The 6,000-nt window shown below is 41.7% G+C and overlaps 1 long non-coding RNA gene across 1 annotated transcript in view; it reads right to left on the bottom strand.

Moving 5' to 3' along the window:
* Window positions 1-366: 366 nt before the first annotated feature.
* LOC142761296 (uncharacterized) overlaps window positions 367-6,000 on the bottom strand; it is a 35,295-nt gene continuing 29,661 nt past the window's right edge. The window contains exon 3 of the long non-coding RNA XR_012883592.1: window positions 367-1,160. This is a non-coding gene — a long non-coding RNA (uncharacterized LOC142761296). The remainder of the gene's footprint in view (window positions 1,161-6,000) is intronic.

Raw genomic sequence — 6,000 nt, 5'->3', positions numbered from 1 at the left:
TGCAGCAATAAAATGCACCCATATTACGACCATGTGAAAGCAGCCAAAAAGTAACCAACTTGTTTTTTTACGAACATGTAGGTCATGAAAGTGAGTTATGTAAATACCTTTTATTTTAGGAAGGCCTTGCTTTGTTTTTCCAAATACAAATTTTCTTTTTTTCCTGCAGCTCCGCTATTGCCATAACAAATTGTTATTTCAAAAGTATAGGGATAGTAGGCACTACAGAATAATTCCAACCATTTACAGTTATATAATTTTTATGAGATTCTATGTATAGGAAATATACGGCACTCCGAGGAATGATGGTGCTCAAGTAGGACTATACTCCTTAATAGCATAAATGAAAAACTCGGAACTCCGGTACTTATTGAAAAAGTGTGATTTTTATTTTGCAATCCACATATATTTATGAACATTTCCGGTCACATAAGACCTTCATCAGATAATTAGGATTGCCTAGGAATGAAGCAAAACTATCTAGGACTTGTAGGATTACGCACTCATACACAACATCCGTTGCGGTGTTGAATAGCGCCCTAATATTTTTATGAGATTCATCACAAATGTCTGACATGCAGATGTCCCACCTCTGGGACCATAACTAGGAGAACAATGGGTCATCCCCATTGAGTCAAGCAAAGTGTCTGAAAAAGTGAGAAGTGGGAGAAAGCAGGTCACTGCGCTTGACCGTTTCCACAATTCCCATCTACTTTAATAGAGATAGCAGTACACAAGCTCAACCTGCTTCCTCCTTTGCCCTTTCTCAGCTGCCACCGGCTGTTTTGCTTGATGCAACAGGGGGCACGCCTCTCATGTTATCGTGATATATACTACAGCTACCCCTTCAAGGCAACCTAATCGAAGAAATAGTAACGCCACTCAAACTGTTCAAAAAATTACACATATGCAAACAAATTGGAGTAGTTATAGCACTGGCTATCAGGATTTGAACCCAAAGCCTCCTGTGCTGCAGGCAGCAGCTCTTCTCACTGAACTAACTGGTGCAGCTGAAAAGCTCTGTTGCTGAATCTATTGTCCGGGTTCTCTTGATTCCGGCCTCCATGCATTTCTTGCCTTGATTGTCAGATTTGTCTCACCCTTTTGGCTTACTTTAAAAGTCTGGTCCTTGCAATTATTGATTGCAACTCTTGCTTTTCCTGTAGGTGACAAAGTGCAAAATATAAATACTTTCTCCAAAATTGGGCCAGAAGTATATTGAACCATTTAAAATGCTTGATGTAATTAATGAAGTCACTTTTCGTTTAAAGCTTCCTAAGACTATGAAGATGCATCCTGTTCTCATTGCTTCCTCTTTAAGTCATTTCAGGAAAATTCTATTATGGGACAAATTTGCCTCCTCTACCACTAGTGAAATTGCAAGGTAAGGATGAATATACTGTTGACTAGATCTTCGACTCCAGAATCTAATCGGAATAAGCTACATGACTTGATGCAGTTGTTGGGGTATGGCCCTGAAAAGAATTCTTGGGAACCAGATGAAAATATTTATGCTCCTAGGCTTACAAAATAATTTAATCAAAGATATCCTATCAAACCAGCCCCAAGGACATCCTGGAAGAAGGGCAGTACTGTCAGTATTTGAACCCAGAAACTCCTGTGTTTTAAGCAGCAGTTCTTCTCAGTGAACTAACTGGTGCTGCTGGACAGCTCCACTGCTAAATCTTTTGTCTCGTTTCGCTTGTCTTATACCTTTCTGGATTCTTTGCCTTGATATCATAATAGGTCTCACTTTTTTGTTTAGTATAAAATTCTGGCCCTTGAACCTACCGATTGCTAGACTATTGAGCTTCTTGTCTGTAGTGAAGTTCCATTCTGCCTTACTCTACAAACTGTTGCTGCTCATATGTGTACTGAACTGGGATTGTTTCCGGACCACGTCTCTGCCTCACACTACAATCTGTTGCCATTTTTTTGTGCACCAAACCTGGACTGTTACTTGACTATTCTTGCTATTAATCACTCCCCTGCCAGATTGCTTCAGCTACTGGACTCTGAATCAGCTACAGAATTTGACACGGACGCCTAAAAGAGCATAGGTTTTACTATACTTTAATAATCAGCAACAAAAATGAAAAACGGGAGTTTTATTTTAAAAAAATAAAGAAAAAACACAAAGTAAAAGTGCCAATATAGAAATATCGTGGTAAATGTAGACACACTATTAAATACTAGTGTTGCAATCACAGATGATAAAGTGGGCAGTACAGAAATTCTATCAAAAGAGATGTATAGAGATGTCATAAGAGGGCCTTCTATTCATTACCCCCTTTATGAAGCAGAACAGTGATATACCAGTGTCCAGGACTGTTACAGAATGTATGTTCCTACACCGTCTGACACTGTTCAATAAGTGCTAACAGTTTAAGTATGTGTAGGAACTTGCCCCCAATGACAAGGGAACGCCCAGTTGTCAATTTATTCATACATTTGCAGGAGGAATAGCAGGGGAACAGCACAATGCAGATACTCCAGCATTGTTCTTTTATGAAGAATGCAAGTATTTACTAAAATTGACATGCCAGGAGAGCAGCCAAGACACCTACCCCTGGCCCTGCTGAGAGAGTTGATATCTAAACACGAGTACAGTGTTTACACATAGTGTGTTTTATGCAATCTGTGTATATCTACATACCTATGTGACATTTATTCAGAATTAGACTTATCAATTCAATGAGAAGGTCTTAATTATGCTTTAAACATTGCATTGTCATATGGTTTCTTACTACTAACCTATGTCCCTACAGAAAATCCGATTTGATTTTAGATGCGTACCTCAATCCTATAGCAGCCAGAGACCTTTGCATGCATGCTGTTCTCATCAGTTAAGTATTCATTTGATAACTCAATTACTGGTGTCGGCATTAAAGCCCAGCAGGCATTTCATTAACAATTCAATATAAGGGTCATTAGATCCAGCAAAAACTTGCTTTGACCTATGCTGAATCTGTATTACAATTCTAAATTGGAAATTACAGTTGTGCCAGTATTCATTTCATAAGAGGATAAAATCGGTGAAGGATCTTTGAGGAAGCGGATACACCAGGCCTATGAAGAGAAATTTATTATTTCCAAAAACCTAAAATAGAGTTTAAAGAAAATAAATATGCAATTCTAAGAGATTAAAAAGAGCTAGCTTAAACTATTCAAGGATTCCCCCCCCCCCCCCCCTTAGATTGCAGCCACAGCATTATTAAAGGAAAGGAGTCATTAATTCTTTTTATTTTATAAATTTATGTGTTTTTATTTAATAAAATATTATAATTTATGTACTATCAGGAGACAGGTGACGAGCCTGCTATGGGCCATTGTAGAAAGGGAGCCCAGCCCTGGTTTGTGCCATCTCATTTGTTACGGGGTGGGAACGAATGGGAGCATGCGCCTCCCTTCTACAGAGGTACTGCATTTGTTAACAAGCAAAAAGGTGGAGAATTGGCTCAAAGTCATAGACCTGCTGTCCTGAATGGCAAAACCCAGCGCCATAATGGTAGGCCCATTTTGATTGCTGTAAGCACCCTTCATTTAAGTTTTTTTTTTTATAGAACTAATCTTCTGTAGCTCTATACACAAATCAGAATCATTCACATCAGTCTAAAAAGGGATCCAACTTCCCAATCTCTGACCTGTGGTTGTTCATCTGTGGAGGTCCGAGAGCCAGTGTGTGTGTGTGTGTGTGTGTGTGTGTGTGTGTGTGTGTGTGTGTGTGTGTGTGTGTCGGGGGGGGGGGGTGTGTCTTGCCTATTTTTGGAAGAAGACTAGGGGAGAAAAGCTTCCGGTTGCAGATATAATGAAAAAATTCTAGAGCTAGATTATGTTAAAAAATTACAAACATGCATCCTTGGTTTCTGAAGTTCAGCATAAGGAGCTCTTCCCTTACTTCACTAAAGGGAAGCACTTCTCGTACCAATCAAATTAGTTGCGCAAGAAAATTCAAAGGCAGATCATTGGTTTTTTTTTTGTTTTGTTTTTTTAATTGTGCCCGCTCCTTAATGGCTTCCTACACCGCCACCTACTCCACGCCCCAACCCTGGCACTGGTCATTCAAAATAGAGATAATATCCAGCACTCAGTCCAATATAAAAACAAAAAAGTTTTTATTTCATTTGGTTAAAACAAGTAAAAAAGGACTTTCCTAAGAAGGACGCTTACGCGTTTCAAACTTGAGGTTCTTAGTCATAGCTAACTACTCTATACCCTGTATTCATATTTCAACCACATAAGGGAAAAACACATGTGACTAGTTAAAGTTAACCCTATCATTACCAGCAGCAGGTAACATAACATGGCCAAAGCAATACTTAATCAGAATATGTTCAAATATCAAAGTATATAAATATACGCAGACTTAAGAAAAACCCTCTATTACAGGGAATTGCAAAAAAAACAACAAATAAAAACACTCAAACTCACATCTAGAACTGTACCATTAATAAATATACATAAGATCAGTTCTATAATTTAGACCTTTGGGGAAGCGTGTATACATTTTAAGTATCCATAAAGCTTCCCTATTAAGTAGCAGTTTGCGACAGTCACCTCCTCTATTAGGTTTAGAAACTTTTTCTATTGCAAAGACTTGAAAAGACCTAGTGTCCCCCTGATGTATATGTAAGAAATGTCTGGCAGCTCCAGATACATTGCGCTTACCAGGGTTGTGTATATCAGTCAGGTGTTCACCGATGCGCTTCTTGAGAGATCTAGTAGTACACCCTATATATTGCAATATATATATATATATATATATATATATATATATATATATATATATATATATATATGCTGCACCGTATGACATACACCCCATGGGTAGTATTTCAATTTATAAATGACCCAGTATTAAGCCCTTCACGACTGCCACACGGCTACATTATATGCGTTCCAACTGCAGATGTCACGTATATAAACGTTGGCAGCCTGGAACAGTGTTTAATGAGTGCAGTGCTGCTTCAGTGTGAGCAGTGCTGCACTCATGTCTGCCAGGGCTTTGAGAGCCCCGGAATACACCCCCCCCCCCGTAGATAGTGCAAAACCCCCTGTAGATAGCGCCACCTAAGCACCCTCTAGGAGCGGAAGCCCCAGCCACAGCGCTCTGGCTGGGGATTCCTGCACTGTAGGGAGACCCCAACGTCTTTCCATCCTGCCTGTAGATAGCACCACCCCCTGCAGATAGCTCCACCACCCCAACCCCCCCCCCCCCCCCCGTTTCAGGAAGCAGCAAGGTCTCATAATGCTGGGGGACAATAGTGCACCAATGTCTGGCATGCAGGGCCGTGCGTCTGTGTAATGGCCGGAAGGAGGTGAAGGGAAAGTGAGCCCTAATCTACCCACCGCCCTGTCCCTGCCTACTTGCAACGACTCGCCCTAGGCGACGAGGTACAACTGGGCGGCGGTCCCTACGCTGTCTAAGTGCACAGGAAAACAAACAGGGAACATGCAAGGGAAGGGGCAGTAGCCACGGAACGCCACGAGGAAACGGAGCGGCGAACGGACAGTCAGGACCAGGACGAAGTGAGTACACCCAAGCGGGCAAGGAGACAGAAGCAAGCCAGGGGCAAAGCAAAGCAGGTCAAGCAGAACTGCAGCAAGGCAGAAGCACGGCAGAAGCAGGCTGGAGCAAGCAGCAGTGGGGCCAGGAATCCAAAAGAATTACAAGCACTGAGGGAGAGAACAGGGCAGGTAATAAAGGACAGGGGGCGGAGCTAACTCCGACAGACCAGGCCGCGATAGGCTCTCCCACTCCTGAGCCTGCCACCCTGGTTGGTGGGAGATGGTGTCAGTCGAACAGGTCTGGCCTCAGGTGTGGATTGATTAATCCCAGGAGTATACCTAGATGAAGTACCTGGCAGATCCCTAACAGTCTGACAGACTTTTTTGCAGCTTTGGTGTGTGCAGTGATAACACTGAGCAGCCACTCCCCTCAAGACCAGTGGGAGAGGATATCACTAGCATATTGTACCTGAGCACTTTCCGCCTATGTAG

The sequence above is a fragment of the Rhinoderma darwinii genome, chromosome 4, assembly GCF_050947455.1.
Source record: "Rhinoderma darwinii isolate aRhiDar2 chromosome 4, aRhiDar2.hap1, whole genome shotgun sequence".
NCBI classification, from domain to species: Eukaryota; Metazoa; Chordata; class Amphibia; order Anura; family Rhinodermatidae; genus Rhinoderma; species Rhinoderma darwinii.
The sequence above is the reverse complement of the archived record's forward strand: the minus strand, read 5'-3'. Positions and strand labels throughout refer to the sequence as shown.